Source organism: Rattus norvegicus, chromosome 2 (genome assembly GCF_036323735.1).
Source record: "Rattus norvegicus strain BN/NHsdMcwi chromosome 2, GRCr8, whole genome shotgun sequence".
Taxonomy (NCBI): domain Eukaryota; kingdom Metazoa; phylum Chordata; class Mammalia; order Rodentia; family Muridae; genus Rattus; species Rattus norvegicus.
Window position 1 is genome coordinate 242,100,848 of NC_086020.1, and position 20,672 is coordinate 242,121,519.

A 20,672-nucleotide genomic window follows, 5' to 3' on the forward strand; every position below is an offset into this window, starting at 1 on the left:
TGAATCCCTCTGACTAAGGAGCACAGCCTTTCTCTTTGCTTTAGGAAATACCTTTGTTTTTTGATCTCCAGCTGCTCAGAATATTAGCTGACACATTCTTCCTTCATCAGCTTTACACTCAATCTGTCAGCAAATTGACGTTGTCTACCTTAAGACAGATTCATAATCTCCCTCTTCCACTGGAATTACAATCGCTTCTGGACTGCATTATTCTGCCTTAACCTTGGGATGGTCACTATTTCCTACACAGTCTTTTCATGCCTATTGGAAGAAGAGGATGTTGGTGAGGAAATCCCTCCCTTTGTTTCATTTTAGAACAAACAGCGTAATTTGAAGTCCTCTGTGTCACCCACACTCATGCAGGATCCTACTCATACTGTCTTTTGTTTGCTCACACTTTTTTGTTCATTTCAACAATGTAATCCTCATAGGACTTTCATTAGACAATGTGTATAACTTTCCCACAATGTCTGCCTAAGATGTTTATTTAACAGTATGTGTTTTCTTCAGATACACATATGAGCTCAGCTTAAATATCACGTTTGAATGATACCATCTTGCACTCCTCAACCAAGGTGCCACTTAGCCCAACCCTATCTGTGTCATTCTCAGCAACAGAGCATCACTATTTCTCTTCCTTAAACAGTTCAGGCTAACAAGACAAATTCAGAATAACAAGACAATTTAGTTGAGCACATATTTATAAGGTCTCTTCATTAGTATACCATTTGCTTTTCCTGCAAAAATTGCACTTTTATTTTGTGAGAACAAGCTCTACGTATTAGACATGTGGGTGGTGGAATATGTCCCAGTGTTAAGGCTAGTTAATAGTTACTGCCTTTTAATTAGTGCATTACTGAATCTGCTGCAAGCTATCATTCTCTTAATTTTTATGAATTATATTATGCCCTTAATTTTAATCACCTGAACATGTGTGAATTGACCAGCATCCATTCTTACAGAGGTATTTACTACCTTTGCTTCGGGAAATGACTCTTGTCTAGTCCAAATGGGAGCTCATGTCTTATTTTGATAACAATCAAGCATTTGAAATATATGTAAATGTTAACAGTATGGGAAAGCAGAGAAGCATTAAGTTACTAATCCATCGCTCAGACTGGCACGGTACTCTCTCACTTGGTGTCTTGGTCTGAGTTCCCTTTGTTATGAAGAGGCATAATAACCAAGGCAACTCTTATATGTAAAATATTTAACTGGGGCTGGATTACAGTTTCCAAAGTTCAGACCACTATCATCATGATGGGAAGCATGGCAAGGCAGTGTCCAGGCAGTCATGGTGCTGGAGAAGGAGCTGAGAGTTCTATATCTTGATATGAAAACTGCAAGGAGAAGAGTGGAGCCTCAAAGCCCACTCACACAATTACCATTTCCTCCAACCAGGTCACATATCCTGCAATAATGCCACACCCCATTATAATGACACTTCCAATGAGCCAAGCATATTAAATCCACCACATGTAGAAAGTTGAGAAAGGAGAAATAGGAGTTCAAGAGCAGTCTGAGAAGCATAGTAACAATTTGTGCTTTTTTTTAAATTGTTGAGTTAAAATGTTGATGCATCTTGTTATAAATTATTTGAACATTATAGCTTGTAAGCTTTCTTTTGTGTTTTTGGTTCCATGTATATTTTTTCAAGGTTAATTCCAGACAGTAGTTATGATGTAGCACCAGTTTGACCTGATAAAATTACATTGTATTTTCCTTAAAAAGAGTGGTGACAATTGTTTAAGGAAAAAGGCCTAGATTCAACGTTTTAGTGTATATTTGTACATGGCATGCCCTAGATTTAAAATAAAAAAAATAGCTGTCCAAAAAGCATATTAGTTTCTGGCAGTACATAAAATAATATATAAAAGTCGATCTAGTCTAGTTTTTGAAAGTAGAACATAACACAAAAACAAAAAAAAAAATTATTAGTTCTATCTGTTGTCAGAGATACATGAGGCAAATGGAACATTTAGTCATTTCATATGTTAAAGATAAAATAACAGATGGAAATACTAATAAAGTTAACATATCCCCCTTGAGTAGTATCATTTAAGAGTGATAGGTCCCTGGTGGATCCTCAAACAGAATTCCATTCTTTTAGAAAAGATGCACAGATTGATTTCATTTGTTAAAAACAAAACAAAACAAAAACAAACAAACAAATAATCAGAACCGCTTTAATTTAGCTGTGGTTTTGAATAACAGACATTACATTATTATTATTATTATTATTATTATTATTATTATTATTATTATTATTGCTAAAATAAAATGTGTCAAATAAAACATCATTTATATATTTTCTACCTGGTGGCTTGATGTAGTGACAAAGGAAGATCTTGGAGCCTGATCATTTTTTATACCCTATTGATGATTTCTTTATATCAATTTTGCTTTATTAGAGATTCTGAACTTTGTGAGAGTTTGTTGTTTCAGCTGTCTGTCCTTGTCCTTGTGCCTTATATTTTACTATTAGCTTGACACTTTAAGATTAGACACACACACACACACACACACACACACACACACACACATATCTTGCACAATGTAAATTACACAAGGAGCACAGGATTCTATTGAAGTAATTTGCATTTTTCTTTCTTATAACTTTATAGTAAATTGACGGTTCAATTCACAATATCCACACAAAAAATTAAAACCATTGACAATATTAAGTCTTCCCCTTGATTTTATAGTTTAGATGTAAAAGGTGCTCTCCAAAAATCATGTGCCAAAGGTTTGATTCCTAATGCAATCTTCAGAGGTACAGTTTTAGAGGAAGAATTGGCTCCTGGGGGACTACGGATTAATCAATGTATTGATCTATTGGCAAGTTCTTACTTAACTGGACAATAGCAAGTCGTAACGTAACCAGTTATTTACTAGGGACTGTCATGTACTTGAAGGCCACACCTCACCTCTGACCATTTGTTAGGCTCTCTTTCTTGCGGCTGCCATGCAATGAGCAGCTCCGACTTGCCATGCTCTTTTGTCATGCTCTGGTTCAGTGCAATCTCACAGTGATGTGCCAACAGCTGTGGACTCAAGCTGCCAAAACCAGAGCCAAACGAATCTTTCCTAAGGTGTTTTTCTCAGATGTGTTTCCATAGTGATGGAAACCAGCTAGTAGATATTTTAATATTGCATGTGATAAGGTGTGATGCCCCACAAACCACTGCGAATTATTTTAGAACCTGATGCTTTCCAATGTGAATTGCATTTGAGAGATGCTCGTGCACGGTGAATTCAAGTAGCTGTTGTTTCTCATGAAACACTACTTTGTCTACGGAAGAGTCCACTATAGCTTGTTTTTAAAAAATTAAACAAGATTTGTGTCACTTGAGGGAAAATGAATGATAACCTTCATTGTAATGGAAAGGTTTTTAAAGCAAAGTTTTGGAATTGGGTGAATTTGCATCAGTTACTGTGAGCTCCACTGTCCTGATCATTTCTGATAATGTCATTCTATGCAACGAGAAGTGGAATTTTGAATATCATATGATTAAAGCATGTAAATGTTGGAAGATGTAAATAAATGATCAAGCTGACAACCTTTAACAGCACTGCATTATGTCACAAAGCCACTACTCAGGGGTAATGCCGCATGCTCTCGGGGTAACTATTGGAAAGGATGCCCACACTCATTTATGCCAATCAACAGAGCCCCGGGTCTCTGTGAACCCTGTTTAAGATAATGTAGCATCTTTCTGCCTGTTCCAATCTTCTCAGCCTGTGTTATTATCTAGTTTCAAAATGCTGTCCTGATATTAGGTACAGATATTTACTTTGTAAACATCTCAGTATATACTAGCTGTCTATTGCAAATGACAAATAATGACAAATTGTGCTACTTAAACAGCTCCTATCATTTGGCAGTTTGGCATTGCCTACTGGTGAATGGATATACTGCCTCAAGGTATCTCGCAAAGTCCTGATTATGGAGTATTAGAAATGTCCAGTGGGTCACAATCATTCCTCTGCGGAAGCGATCCATCTGAATCTTTACCTAGTTTATGATAGAGCTGTAGTTCCTACAAGCTATTGGATGGGTGTTGTCCTCTTGATTGTATAGTTTAGATGTAAAAGACAGTCTTTCTATCAATGTCCCTTCCAGACATTGCCACAGGTCACCTTCATTGTCTTCCCATGTGAGTCTTTCATTGAGCCACTGCTGTTTGCTGAGTGGAAATGAGCACACTGAGAAGACAGCGTCTAGTCTCTACCAGGACAGAAGCACCCATCTTAGAAGCCTAAGCATCAGCGCACATGGCATCACCTTGGTAACATTGTATTCTGTGATAAGGCGGTCACATGTTTGTTCCCTCAGTAATATGTAACAATAAGACACAAGAATGAAACATAGAGTCTGGAAATGTCCTGGGAATAGGCTCATGTGAGCTTAACACAGATCTGTATTTTTGTTCTGCTGTGGTTTTTTTAAGTCTTTGTGTGCTTCTTTTCTGTTGAAGCCTTGGTTGCTATAATTATTTACATTTGAAAATTAAATAAGATATATATGTGTGTGTCTGTCTGTCTGTCTGTCTCTCTCTCTCTCTCTCTATATATATATATATATACATATATATATATTTCATTAGCTGTGAACATTTAGAAAGATTTTGCCATCAAGATTAATGAAAATAAGAGACTGCTGCTGACAAACGGTTGAGGTTAATCGTGTAATGAGACTCCACATTTACAACTAGATCATCATTCTTCTTTATCTACTTTAAAACATAATTTGTGAGCAATATCTGAAAATTGTAAAGAATCTTTAAATACATAAAAATTGTTTTAACATTTTCTTTGCATGTATAATACATGGCTTTGCATGTAGGTGGTATTTTATTGTCATCCTTTTTGAAAATGTCCTTTGGATGACCATAAGAAGGGTTTAAACAATGGACTCATGACTTAGAGGTCTGTTTGAATTTTTTCTTCCGAGTCTTCATTCTTTCACACATCAAATAGTCCAAGGAATAAAAGGTCAGCTTGTGTATTAATCCTGAAAAATATCTAATATCAAACCTGATATAAGCTATCTAAACAGAAATGTCCCGAGCAACCCATATAGCATAAAAGGCACCAAGAGACCTAACTACCAAAAGCAATTTGTCCCTAGGTGACAGGAAAAGAAAACCTGTTGTTGACCATTTTATGCACAAATTGGAAATTTATAAGCCACTGAATCACAATTATTTCAGCAGGGTGAGTTGTCTGGTGAACTGCTCTTTCTTTCTACGATGACCTCTCACTGTTGAATCCTCAAGAGGAATGGCTCATCGTATCCTCTCATATGGTGTAAAGCAACCAGGCAGGAGAACTGAATATTGTGAGGAGACTGACCTGTCACAGTGTACGTGAGTTGATGAGACCACAAGCTTGATGAGAGAGTCACCCCTTAGGGTCTTACCTCTTATTTTCAGCTGACAATACTTGTGTTCAAAATGTCATGTTGTAATGATATTATTAAGGAAAACTAATAAAATTTCAAGCATCATCATTTTATTAGTGATTTAGTTATGGCAAAGTTAGCAGACTCAAATAGATGATAATCATCAGGCTTGGTAGCTGTGCTTAAGTAGGAACTGCCTACATTGTGCTTTCTATAAACAGAATGTTTTATAAAATAAAAATGACTGCACAAAATAGAAAGGCCAGAATTATCTTGGTTCTTTCACAGGACTATTTCAAGCCATTTTACATAACAGTTCTGATGTGGCCACTTTCTAAGCTGGCCTTTGAGGAATGCCCAGAATTGTTTCCTGTAGAATTTCCAACACTCTGAATTCTTAAGACAATTACACATTCACCTTGAAAAGGAGAGGAACACAAAGTAAAGGCTTCTTACTGTATTTTTATCATGAAATTCAGATCACACAGTTAGCAATCTAATTTTTCATTAATATTTTAATAATTTATGAAAGTATATTCTAGCTTATTATTGTAATGCTAGGCATAATGTTGAAGAAATATGCATTTTTATTCATAGTCAAAAGAAATCAACTTTTTTATTGCAAAATATTCCCAGAAGGACACATGACTTTCTATGTATAAGCTATCTGTAATTCACCTTCAGATCTCAGGAGAAATGTGAAACAAAAAGTTCTTAGGAGTGACTCTCTGTTTATCTGCTATAGAGCAGAACATGGGACAGAAGAGAGGCAGACTAGCATGAGACAAGGACAAAGCAAACATAAAGGAGAACATGCAGTTGATATTGCCCCTGAAATACTCCCTGGTTTGTACTGTAAGAACATGTCAAGGTCGAGGGTTAAGGAAAGAAAGGTCACTGTCATAGAAGGCCCTTTATAACACAGTGTCATGATGATAGGAAGTGATATGAAGACATGTGTGTCTTGTATTTGCTTAAAAATGGTATAATCACCATGACTGTTAGGATTTATTTCTATTTTAGGAACATATGAACCATGATTAACAATAGTGTTAAAACTGAGTAAGTGGATGTCCTTGGTTCATAGTGTGTCCTCTCAAGGTTTACCAAGAAGCCTCTAACAAAGAATCATGCCTGGTCACAGACACATAATTATTCAGAAAGGCCAAAGAATTAATATTTGCTATTTATAGTACCAACACTGTAGTCCCATTCCTTATAATTGTGTGCAAATTTGTGTGCAAAAATGAATTCTACTTGTTAGAAGAGTCTTTAGGAGTCCATGACTACTATTGTGACTATTAAAGCAAATTCTTCTGATCCCTTGGATTGCTCCATGTCACCATAACAAAATATCCAAGTTGGAGCTCTTACAAAGAACAAAATTTTGTGATTCCAGAAGCCAGGACATTTTCTGAAGCCTTTTTTTTTATTAATTATTGTATTCATTTACATTTCAAATGTTGTCCCCCTTCCCAGTTTTCCCTTCACAGATTCCCCATCCAATCCCCCTTCTCTCCCTTCCCTTTGCCCCTATGAGGGTGCTGCTCCTCCACACACTCATCCACTCCCTCTAGCATTCCCATATGCTAGAGCATCAAACCTGCACAGAACCAAGGGTATCCCCTCCCTTTGATGCCAGATAAGGCCATCCTCTGTACCTCCATGTATAATCTTTGGTTGATGGTTTAGCCCCTGGGAGCCCTGGGTGGTCCAGTCAATTGATATTGTTTTTCCTACGGATTGCAATCCTGTTCTGAAACCTTTCTTAATGTACTCAATTGTAGTACTGTAGACAAAGGTTCAGACAAGTACAGGGAAAGTATAAGGTCATCCTTCTAAAATAACCCCACTACCAAGCTAGCTAAGACATTGCTGACCATCACTCCTTAGATTGAGGACTAGAGAATGAAGTTTCCTGCTCACTGACTCTGTTGGGCAGTCCCATCCTCCTGCCTTTCCATGATCCCCATCTTCATTTCTTGTAGGTTCCTATCAGGTGAGCCTGTAGTGTTACTTTTATTTTAGAGACTTTATTTGTATTATTATAAACTATGCATAGTTTTGTTTGTGTGTGTGTGTGTGTGTGTGTGTGTGTGTGTGTGTGTATGTAAGTTGTGTAAGTTCAGTGTCCATAGAAACCAAAGAAATGTGCCACGACTCTTGAGTTTCAGGCGGTTGTCATCTACTAAACATGGCCTGAAGACTTAAAGGAGTTTCTCTATACATCTGTGAGTCTGGGATAAGCATGTTCGACACTCTAACCTGAGCATCTAAGTAGGAAGAGGAGTCTATGAAAAAATACTGCAAATCTCTTAGCATGGGATGCTTAAAAGTCGTTTGTTTCCATTTTGTTGGCATTAGTCATTCTGGTAAGCAAAACTCAAGGTAAGGAGAAGAACCTATAATGTGTTGGAACTGAAAGCACAACACAAGGAAATCTCTAAAAACACCTTTTATATCTTTGAGAAAATGGATATTATAGTTTAGAAATATTCTGATGCAGTCAATATGAAATATTAACTGACATGATACATGAAGATGTCATTTTGGCCATTTTTTCTACATTTTGTAATGTTTGTTTTTTTTCTGAGAAACTTGATTAAAAGTGAACCACCACAGGGACTCCTAAAAATTAAGTTTCTTCATGGGGAAATCAATCAACATACTACACAAAGAAAATTCTGTAAGTAAACATGTATTAATATATGACTTAGACATCAAATATAGAGAGTTCTAGCAAGGATGTATCCTGTCTTTTAACTCAGGGATATCACGCATAAGGAATGAGGAAAGGCACATTAGAAAAGGTTAATGCCAATTATAAATTTACAGCTTATTACACACTGTTCAAATTAATACAAATACAGCACCATTTTAGCATTGGAACTGTGGTTAAAAGAATTAATCTGCTCGGCATGGAACCAGGTTTATTTAATCAATGTTGTGTCTACTAGAAAAGTGGATTAGTTTCCTTCAAGACAGAGTTAAAAGTTTTGCAGTTAATTTATTTTAATAAGCATCCTTATTGATGGCTCAAAAAATGGGTGTGGGTGTTCAAAACAGTAATGAAGCACCAGGAAAGAAAGCATGACTTAATTATTTTTCTAGGGTGGATAATGAATAAATTAGCCACACTGCGGGCTTACCAATTGTATAAAATTTATTACTTTTTCTTTGAGAACCATATCCTGACAAAGCCAATTTTTCTCCTGACTGCAAGCTGACAGATAGAGCTGTGTCTGGTGCCAAGAGATGTCCTTTTTACCATTTTCCTGAGAAAGTTGATACCCTGAAGTGAGTTTGAAGTTTTCCTAAGTTCCTGCACATCCTCTTAATTACAAATTGGAATTGTGTTAATGCTTTTTTTTACAAGACATTTAGTCATGTAAATCTAGAAATGATCACTTTATAAATGACCAAATCTATGTAACCAGCTAGATTAGACATGAAAAGAGACATTGAGTACATGTGATTTGGGAGAGAAAAATCTTAACTTTCTTGGGGGAGGGAATGACAGTAATGTTAGAAATATAATATTTTCACTGGGTCTTGGAGCAAGTGGCCTGGTAGTGAATCATTCCATTATATAGAGAGTGATAAGCCAAGTGTCTAAACTGGAGACAGTAATTCACATGGTTTTAATCTTTACAGCTTTAATCATAGGAATTGAAATAGGAGCTATGTGCTCCTTGTACATATTTTTTGGAATCCATAAAACATTCTCTGTTTTATCTTTAAGAATAAATATATCTGGGCAACAGAAAATGGACTCAATAGAATGGTATGTATGTCTTTGTGTGTGTACATATGTGTACTTGCTCTAAAATCCCATAACTATGCTTTTACAAGAAATTATAACTCCAAGAAGATTGGAGCTTAGAGAATGGTAGCGCTCAAAAAAGTAGTTATACATGTCATAAGACAGCATGAGTGTTTATTAAATTGACTTATTATAATAACCTTGATGCCTGGTTCCTTCAAATTTATAAAGTTCCCTAGGAGTTGGATAGAAAAACCTAATGTATCAGTAACCCAGCATATGAAACATGAATATAGTTGTCGATCCAAACTCAGACTCACAAAATCAGAACCAACTATGATGCGAAGAGTTCAAATGTTGCCACTTGTTGGAAACTGAGGAGGTAAAGACCTATAGACATCTGATCACTGTGTTCAATAAAATATTATGGTTTATAGTAGTGTCTAGACTACAAAATGGGAAAAGACACTAAATATATGTATTCTATAGACTGATCTCTCACATTTTCATACAGAATCAGATATGATTGTGAATCTGACAACTCGATCCTATGTTAAAGCTCTTTGGTAAAGTGTTAGCTGTTATTAAATTTAATAGATCTGATTATTTTATTTCTAAATGGCAGATAAATTCTGAGTATATTTCTTACTTCATGACATTGTTTTTAGAACAATACTTACAAAATAACAATTTTAGGCAAACAAATTTGGAAATGAATGCATATATATATAATACATATATATATAAATACTTAACATATAATTAGTTATCTTGTAATACATTTTCCCCTCACTAAAAAGAGACAAATAATTCAGAAGCATCACAAAGTATAAGTCAATTGCAAAAAACGCATGCCATCATCTACATAAGCAAAGTAACAATATATCACGCGCACAGCAAATTTTCAAAATGTAGTGTGTGAGTTCATTTGCTGACATTTCCATTTTATCTCTTATTGACAGCATCAAAATCAAATGTTCATTTCTTCAGTTAATGTTGTTAATAGCAAGAAGTACATTTTCTGCCTTTTCCTATCTCTAATGAGTCTACAGAACGATTCACCCCTTGCTGTCAATCAAGGCTTGGACATGCAGGGAAAGGATAATGAGAATCAGTGCACCAGACACTCTCAGTTATGGATCTTCAACTGGATCCTAAGTGGGTAATGATGACTTAGGAATGTCTATAGGTTTCAGAGCATGGGCCTTGCTCTTCATAGAAATTTTCTTTCGAAAGATCCATTATATTAACGAATTACAAGGCTCTTCCTTACATGTAGGATTAAAGAATCTTGTGATGTTCCCTGGCTGTGTTCTGCAGTCCCAACGTAAGTTTATCACAAGATCAACATGTAGGAGATTTGGCATTTCCAACTCTAAATTTTTCCTTGGACATCATTTCTTCCTTATATCTAATGATTGCATTCCTGCGGTCACACTTGATATATGTATTCTTAGATTATCTTCTTCTTTCTTAACTTTATTTCCTATGAACCTACTTTCCTTTTCTGAAAAGAGAAAAGTTAGAACAGCTAAGTGAATATCGCAGTCTAAGAATAAGATCGTTTTAAAAAATGTTGTTAGAGTTTTAGAGTGAAAACCCTAACAATTTAATACAGGCACACTATCTATAAGAAAAAAAATAAATGTCTTCACTTGAGTAAGATTTAAACTGTGAAAGAGGGAGCTTGAGACCAGACTCAGTAGGTAAGAGGACTTACATAGACAGGAAGACCTGAGCTCTAATCCCAAGTATCCACTTAAACTTGAGGATGAATGTCAAGAAGTTTCTCTGGTAAAAGATGGGAGCCACACTTACCTATGGGTGTAAATATTAGCACATAGAAGGAAGCTAGAAAATATATTAATGTAGAAAAGTTGTGTATATACTTTCCTCTAATTATAAAAGAAGAGGTCATGTGAATTAAAAAGATTGTGGAAGTGAAAAAGGATGTACACAGGGAGGGGTGGAACTGATGCAAATAAAGGGTATGATGGATGAACTCATGGATGAAGTTCTTTTTTTTTTTTTTTGGTTCTTTTTTTCGGAGCTGGGGACCGAACCCAGGGCCTTGCGCTTCCTAGGTAAGCGCTCTACCACTGAGCTAAATCCCCAGCCCCGGATGAAGTTCTTAAAAGATGCAAATATTAGTTTTTAAAATGTTCTTGTAAAAGAATAAAAGCCTTGGCATGGTTATGTCCACTTGTAATCTCAGTTCTGGAAGAAGGGAGTCACACAAAGAGAGCATCTCTGGAGATCTGCACAATGTAGCCAAACTCTTAGGAATTGGTAGGTTAATGTGAAATCCTATCTTAAGAGATAAAGCAGAGAACTATATGATCACCAGCTGCAGTCACACAGGCACAAACATTAATTCACCACACACACACACACACACACACACACACACACACGTAAGCACACACACACACAAAGACACACACATATCATGCATGCACACTGAAACAAGGGATGATTTATTGCATAAAATATTAAAAGATAGGAAATTGAAGCAGTTATATAATTTATGTAGCATGTGAGCATAAAATTCCAGGCCCCCATTTCCTAACATATGAAGAGGTACAAAACAGTGAGGTAATAGTTTTAATTTAAGCTTGGTTTCTCATCTGATTGTAGACATTGCCTGACCCTGACCCTGACGATAGTCCGGGTGAGAGAGAGAGGAAAAGAGAGTCAGACAGTGTCAGAGAAAGAGACGGACAAACAGAAAGCCTATGTATTTAGCCTCATGAATTTCTGTATTTTGTACTTTGATTAGTTAGGCAAAAGCGTATGCATATAAATGAGCTACATGGCAGGGACCAAGAACAGGCAGCAATAGCGAGGTAGATTTCCTCTTCCAGTTCTTCCATGGAGCCGACCTTTCCCTCAGCACCTTCGCTGGACCCCTTCCACTGGGTCTCTCGCTGAGCTAATTCTGAATTCTTTTTCTTTTCTTTCATGGAATGCCTGCCTGTCCTCATCGTTTCTTCTTCTCACATGGAGAGACTCTCTGGCTTCTGGAATGAACACCAAAAATATAAATATAACTTTGGCTATCTGTAGGAAAATGAGACACTCTTTTGAGGGCTTAAATGAGAAAGTTATGCTTTTTATGTATTGAGACTGCTTGCAAAAATTGATTACTTTTAATCAGCTTTAGGGATTGGCACTATAAAATATAAGTGCATTCTGTTTTACTGCTTTAGTAAAAGTAAAGGTAATGTTTTAGTTTGTTTTGGGAAATATGTTTATCAATGTGCTACCCTCTTAGAAGAAAACTTATGAAAAATAATAGCCACAATAAAGAACGGAATTGTTTTCTAAACTCCGAGAAAATGTAATAAATGTTACAGTGTTGTTGTGTGAGTATTTTCATTATTAAACTGAATCTTTTTTCCTCTTAAAATATTGTGTTGTTCTGCTCACGTTTAGGTTGTATGATATATAAAAATATCTGTTTTAAAAGAACTTTATTTTGTAAGCTGCAACACTATAACCATGAAAATATGTCATTGCCAGACACTTAGCTTCTTAAGACTCAATTCAATCTTAAGAAAAACCAGAATACATTTCATGTTCCTTTGTGTGACCTTTTTAATTGGAGCATTTGAATTTAAAGATATTTTCTGTGTAACATAACAATTTGTCAAAAAATGATATAGAAAGAAAATGGCTTGGATGCTTAACCTCATTTTCTTAAAAATATTCATAATGGGCTACTTTAAGAAAAATTTTGTTGTATTATAATTTCAGTTCAAGTGTTGTCAAGAAAACTTTGTAAAGCTCCTGTAAACTTCAGAGTTTTACGGACTACTCCTTGTGTGGTGATCAGACTTTTGAGATGTTTTCATGGACTTTTAAAATGGTTTTTAACCTTCGAGATTATAATACACTTTTCTCCCTTCCCACCCTCCAAAACCTCCCATGTAACCCTCCCCGTTCTCCTTCAAAAAAGTGCACACCCTCCTTTTCACTAATCATTATTGCACTGAATGCACATATGTTTCTAAATATCGCCTGTTGAGCACATATAGTATTACTTATTATGTATGTTCTCAGAGCTGGACATTCGACAATGGACAACCAATTGGTAAGCTCTTCTCTGGACACAACCAACTCTCTGACTCCCAGCTTTCCGCCAGTGACTATAGTTCCTTTTCTTGGGTTGAGTCACCGTGGGCTTTTCTCCACCCACTTTGGCATGTCCTTCAGTGTTGTCCTTGTTCAGGTCACTTCTGGACTGTCATATTGGAGAGACTTTACAAGTGTAGCCTGCTTAACAAACGTGAAACCATGCCTGGTACAGAAGAGCACGCTAACCACCCGGTGCTAGTGAAGTCACGCTTATTGGAGAAGAGTGTACAACCAGTAATTTATCAAACTAGCATCAGCGCTAACATGTTTGATCCTTATCAATACACTTATCTACAGATAAGTGTAGTCTTTACCTTTCATGAAGGAGAATTCTCTTTTCAACAGATGGAGACTACTACAGAAAAAGCACAGCCAATCAAAATGTGAAATGTTGGTGCCTAGACCTATTTGATACATCTACAAAAGATGGCACCTAAGGCTTAGGAAACCCAAGGACAGCAGGAAGATTGTAAGAGCCAGAGAACCAAGAGAATTGCAATGAGAGTGTTTCTAAGTAATGCCCCAGTTATAAAATTTAACAGCAGTTAGGTGCAGCTCTATAGACTTATAATCCATCTTCAGATATTGAGAATTATTCTAATAAACTGCATTTCCCTTATTTTCTATGTGTGCATATGCATGTGTACATGTGTATGGGTGTGTGTGTGTGTGAGGGGGGTTCAATCGGGGCAATGGTCAAACCAAGGTGTCACTCTCAGGAGCTGGCAATATTCCTTGGGACAGAGCTTCTCACTGGAACCTGTTGCTAATGGAATAGGCTAGATGACCTGGCTGGTGAGCTCCAGGGATGTGCCAGTCTCTACTTCTTCAGGGCATGGATGACAGTGAGCCCATGTATGAGATTTTCTATGGGTTATGAGAATTGACCTCAGGCAACCACTTTGTAAGGCAAGGCTCTTTTCACTGACCAAGCTATCTTGCTATTCCCATTTTTATACACGGTTTTATTAGTTTATTACCCCAATCAGGACGTTTCCATCCCCTTTGCAATTTTTTTAAAACATTACACAATTTTTTCTTTATTTATCTTGACCTCAGTGTTTGAATTTGGTACAAATTCTTTGTGTGAGAGTGCCTTCATTGGGGGTCTGTGTATCCCAAATTGTGGAATATTGGGATGTCCATCTCAGGCACATAGATGGAAGGTCTGTGTGAAATCTGAGTACATAAGCAAGCAGCTGCATCCCAATGACTAATCTGATTCACATCCGTGATTGGGATGATGGTTTTGATACACTGATTTAATACAGAGAAGCCTGAATTTCCTGTGAATGTAACAGTTTTCTCTCTGTAATAAGTAAATTAACATATTTAAATGGTTAAGTAATCTGTTATTTGTTAACACTCAGAAAATTTATTATATTGTTTAGGTTTATGTGAAAGAAATGAGTTAATTAAATTCATAATGATGGGTCATTCTAGAAACTCAGAAAACTGACCTGACTTTTTTCCCAAAGGACACAGTTTTCACACAAACGGAACCTCCTAAGTTCCGTGAGAAAAGCCCATCTGTTCGCCACTTTAGCTTATCTTTAAGTTCGTGCAACTCATTACCTTTTAATCCAGAAAAGACATTGTATAGAAAATTAAGAGGATAAATATAGGCAATGTAGTTGGTTTTTAAAATCAAATACTTTAGTATAAAGATTTATCAGAAATTTATCTTTTCCAATCATCGACCCAATGGTTAGATTGCTGCACTGAATAGAGAAAAATCTTCATCGTTTCATAAATGGATAGTATATGACATTTTTCAATCATTGCAAATCATGCTGTGCAAGACAGTCTTTTATATCTAACCTAGAAAAAAGTTTCAAATAAAAGTTTAACTGCTTGATTTGCTGAATAACTGCATTAAAAGTTTTTCATTTTGTGCCCATTGAAAACATTGATTTCTCACTTTTTGATCAAGAAATATACTTATATCCATTTTAAATATTCTGATGTTTAAATTGACCTGGATTTGATACACTCCTAGGATTGGCTCTGTATTGATAACCTTAATACAATAGTTAAAGACGAAATTCAATTCTAATTACATTAATATACTTTCATCTGGATGACCCTATATTACAGAACTTTTTTGGAAAAAGTCCTTCCTTGTAGTTGAAGACAATTCTTATGACATACTGTTTTGTATGCACACATATGCATCTTTAATTTAAAACCACTTCTCATAAAACTGCCTTACACAGCTAAGTGTCTTCTTTCTCCTCATTGACTACTTCCTGGGGGTGATTGACAGGTGCAAGTTCTAGTGACACCTGCTTGCATTTCCCCAGGCAGGCTTGAGGGACTTTCAAGTGCCTCTGGGAGACACAAAATAAGCTTGAGGATCCCCAAATCCCTCTACTTCTACCCACCCTGCTATCACGGCTCTGTCAGAATGTGAGGTTGAGAAAATGACCATATGTCTTACTTGACATGGAATCTACTGACTTACTTAGTTGAAGTCCTAGGAAAGATGGTTGCCAGCGAGAGGATGGGATTGTCAAGTGATTCCTGTGTAAGGAGGCTTAGGATGCTTTCCCTTCTCTCATGCTTGGACTAATTCAGCAACAATTTAGGACCCTCACGCTACTGTGCGAAGCTATGTGGTACAGTCTGACTGTCTCACGTTCCTGACTCTTATTATATAGCTTTTCTGACCTTGAGGGAAAAAAAACCTTTAATTTTTTATGAGTCTTTGTTTCCTCTTCATACAGTAAGACTGGTAGTTTTTTATATTAATAGTTTTATGTTGCTTCAAAAGTGAATAGAATTTAAATTTCATTGTTGTCATTGTCTTAAGGAATTTATGATATCTAAATACCAACAAACCAAATTTGTGTAAATTCAGAAGCCCCAAAATATTTCTATCTCTTTTCCTTCATGTTTACAGTTTCTGATAAAGCAAACCCGGGTGAAACACTAGTCTGCATTCTAATACTACATTTTTATTTTATTTAGGGCATTACATACATGGAATGATGTTTTATTTGACCTTTGATGCTGACTTCTTTCCTTCAACATAAAAAACTCACTGTGTGGATCCACACTCCCAGGCCGCTAAAGAGCGACAGTATTCTGTTACACGGAGGAGCCAGCATGTTTAAAGCATTGCCTAACTGGAGGACAGATCATTCATTCTAATGGGTTACAAGTAGAATGTGCTCATCCGCTCTGGAAAATAAGCTACCACCAGAGCCTGTCTCTACTAGTGTTCTGAGTGCTTGGCAACTTCCCGACTACTCTCTTCCTGCCTCCTGTGCCTCCTGTTCTTAGACATCAGCATGCTGGGCCCAACGCCCAGTGGCACCAACGTGCTCTCCTCTGGGTGTTCTCCTAGCAAAGCAGTGGGCACACGGGCTATGGGATCCACTGTCCAGCAGAGGAAAAAATGCCAGCTGTGGAACCCAGAGTGCAGGTTGTACCACCTCTGCAGGGACCTGAGGGATGTGGCGATCCTAAACAGAAGATTCCCCGGGCTCAAAGTTGGTCCTGTCCCAGCACTGGTGATGAGTCTTCTGTTCATCGCTTCTGTATTTATGCTGCACATTTGGGGCAAGTACACGCGTTCGTAGATTTTGGCTGCATCTATCCATCATCTGAAGAAGAAGGAAAAACCCAACATATCTTGGACCACAAGTATAGCGATTTCTGTTGATGTGTATTATTTTACAGAGAATAAGAATTGACGTAGAGAAATCAGTGTTCCTATGGCTAACAAACTTTGGAATTGCTTTATATGGAAAAAAGAAAAGAAGCTTCCATTTCTCCAGTCAGCTCTCAAGAGGTTCCGCGTATGCTTAAGGAACTGCTAATCTGTTCCCTGAGAGGCCACTGTACTGTGCACGCATAGCAGTGTGCTACAAATAGTGCATATTACCTCCTTTCTCTCTACACTCCATTTCTAAGTCATTCAGCTAGGGAGAGTGGATTCAGTGTTTCATTTCTACCTTCATTGTAGCTCTTGATTTTTTCATATTCTTCCATAGAATTTTCCATTGTCCTTATGTTCTATATGCAAGTCTGTTGCTCATTTTAAGTTTGATTCTTTTAGTAACTCTTTAAGTCTATGAGTTGTATTTTTAAAGCAGTTGAGGGTTCTCAGATTCCCACAGCTCTTCTCTTGTAACAAAATTGCACACACAGGTACGTGCATCCTCTCCACTGCATGCTATGTTTCTTAGAATCCCTGAACTTGAACAGACATATTGTTACTCAAACCCTGATGTTTTCATTAGTGCTCCCTCTCCCTGCTGAGGATTCTATGCACTCTGTCCAGTGTATGGGACTGAGTAATCACCATTATCAAAGGGGCTATCAAAGGTTTTACGGGCCTAATACACTTGCATTGTTCCTATTTTTTCACTCATGCCCTAACATCTACTGAGAAGTTTTTAAATGCACTTTATTTTTTCTGCATTCTAGATGGTTATGCACTCAGAATCCTAAACAATGTAACTTTTATGGAATGACTCTCTTATTTAGTAATGTACAACTAGGATTCTTCCATATCATTTCGTGTTTCTACAAGTCAGTTTTTATTATAATTGTGCACAACAACTGAAAAATCCTGGACAACTTTCCACCACTTACCTACTTAACAAAATCTTGCTCATTTTAGGGGTTGGGGATTTAGCTCAGTGGTAGAGCGCTTGCCTAGCAAGCTCAAGGCCCTGGGTTCGGTCCCCAGCTCCGAAAAAAAGAAAAAAGAGAAAAAGAAAAAAAATCTTGCTCATTTTACATTTTAGGCAGTTGTGAATAACAGTTAAAGTATCATGTACTGTGTTTGAGTATAAAATAGTTTTCAATCCATGTGGGTGAATATCACTAAGGGCATTCTGTGGGAGAGCAATAAGCATAGGTTTAAAGCATTTGAGATGGTCAAATTGTTTTTCATCATTTAGAAACAAAAAAGAGTCCACATTGCTGTGATTCCCTGCCAGATTTCCTTGTCAAACATTTGCATTTTGGCCTTTCCATCCTGTCAGTGAGGGCCCTTAACTGTGTCCATGTGCAATTTTCTAATTTTCCTGAATATTTGATATGGTCACCATTCATATGCTTCTCTTGGTGGGATGTGTCCAAGCTTTTCCTGTTCGTAATCACTTTTTATTTTATTTTATTGGTTTCTTATTACTGAGCTTTAAGAGTTCTTGGTAAATTTGAGAACAGTTGTTCATTATATGTGTCTTTCAAGTACAATTTCTTCCAGTTGTACAAGAAAATCTTATTCTCCTGACAGTCCCCTTCGATAAATAGAAGTTATTAATTTCACAAAAACCACTTACCAGCTTTTTGGTTATTTGCCTCAGGATTATTCTCTAAGTGATTTTCTCATTCCTGCCTTCATTAATATTTAATTTATATAAATTGTAAAAATCACATTGGATTTTACTCTTGAACATCAACTTGATGTTTCTAGATAATTTAATGAATATTTTAATATCCAATTTTTTAATTGTTTGTAGTTTATGTGTGTGTTTTCATTTCAAGATAAAATACTGATAGCTTCTATGGTGGGGGTTAGAAGGGCCTCTTTTTGGTGGAAAAACACCTAAACTCCTAAGCCCTTGGCCATTCATCATGCCTACACTGCAGAAAGGAGTGGTGTAGAGGAAGACAAAAATCCAGGAATGAAATAATCAGGGACACAAAGACAGACAGAAATAGGACACAGTGAAAGAGTCAGAAACATGACTTTTTTTCAATTATCTGTATAGGATTAATGGAATTGGTATTACATTTAAAAATTGAGAGAATTCATCAGTAACTATAAACAAATTTGTTCTTGTTCTATTTTGTTACTATTTTTACTTTGGCATCTTCAGCGAGATGACATGAACTTCAATAGTATGAAGAGAGTTGGATTCTCCTTATGTCGTCCACCCAAATCTGTGTTCACTTCTGGCTCTGGAGCTACAACAGGACAAAGCAGAATGATATAAGATTTAGAAAAATGGGAAATACATGCCCCAGTTCATCTGTAACTCAAACCATCATCTTGTTCCTTACTCCTGTTTACTTTCACGAACTTCCACCAACTGGTCCATGGATATTCCCAGAATATATTTAAAGGGACTGACCTACTGGAGGATGGTCACTTCCTCTTACCTGGACCTCAAGTCAAAATCAGATTGTATGAAGGATTAAAGTGATAACACGGGGAAAAAATTTAGAGGTGTTCCTGAAAATGTTTACAATTCAATAGAGCTTTTCTTCAGCGATCATTACCATCATCTGGCCTTTATACTGCTCCTTGATTCAAAGAAGAGAGAAATCAAAAGGCAAACATAAAAGGGCATCAGGTTTTCAAATATTAAGAACAAAAAGTGTCACTCACTGAATGATAGGAATATTCATTCTCAATGAATTCACTTCATGATTTGCCCACATTCACATGGTTTACCAGGCACTGGGGGTCAGGACATGAATTTTGACAACTTAGACAGCTACTTTTTAAACATATTGGTTGACTTTGGATTACTCAACAAGCTACTGAGGAATTGTATTTTATAAAACATTCTAGTATTTTGTTTAACAATTATACCAATGCTGATTTGTAATTAGTAAATTGAATCGATATTACTTTGAAATTTCTGCTGGGCAGCGTGGGATTTTCATCTGGACTCTCTAGCACTTCAGTGGTACCGCGACTCTCATCTTTATGATTCTCTTCTGGATTGCAGCCAGTTGATCAGTATTCAACACGTTGCTATGGAAGTACTGATCTCAGACATGTGAGGAGGAAAGGATCAGCAGAACTCTGAACCAGCTGCTCTGTGGCACCCTGAAAGGCAACACTGTCAGAACACATACAACTTCACTAGCAGATCTACACACAGCATGTAGTTAGCGTCTCTGATGTAAGTGAAAATATCCACAGAGTCCTATGCACACCGCTTTTGAGTCAACATAGAAACATTATAAGAGGCTGAGGAGGAGCACATGCATTTTAGAGTACAAAATGACTAAATGGGGTCTTTCTATGCTATGTGGAGTTATGTATTAGCTTGCTCATCTTGTAGAATATTTCGAAAATTATCAAACCGATTTTTGGGTGGCACATAAGGATCTGATATTTTTGTTTTTTTTATTTTTGTTCTCCAAGGCTCTTAGTATTGAGCCTATGGAAATCCTATGGATTTCCTTATACTTATATTTTATAGAAGAGTAGGTTACCAATGTCAAACGTACTTCCTCAAGGAAGAGAATTGTAGCATGCCGGCAGAGGTATTTGTATAGATCTGAGCCCTTGCACCACTTGCCATGTAGTTTCTTATCAATCATTTAAGGAAGAAATAGTACAACTAACCACAAACATTAATGAGCATTTAGAGCATACTGCATTCACAGTCTTTA

At 36.7% G+C, this 20,672-nt stretch overlaps 1 pseudogene; it reads left to right on the plus strand.

Annotated features, from left to right (window-relative positions):
* The first annotated feature begins 16,130 nt into the window (after positions 1–16,130).
* On the plus strand, positions 16,131–18,718 carry LOC134485771 (protein transport protein Sec61 subunit beta-like; annotated as a pseudogene).
* The last annotated feature ends 1,954 nt before the right edge of the window (positions 18,719–20,672 follow it).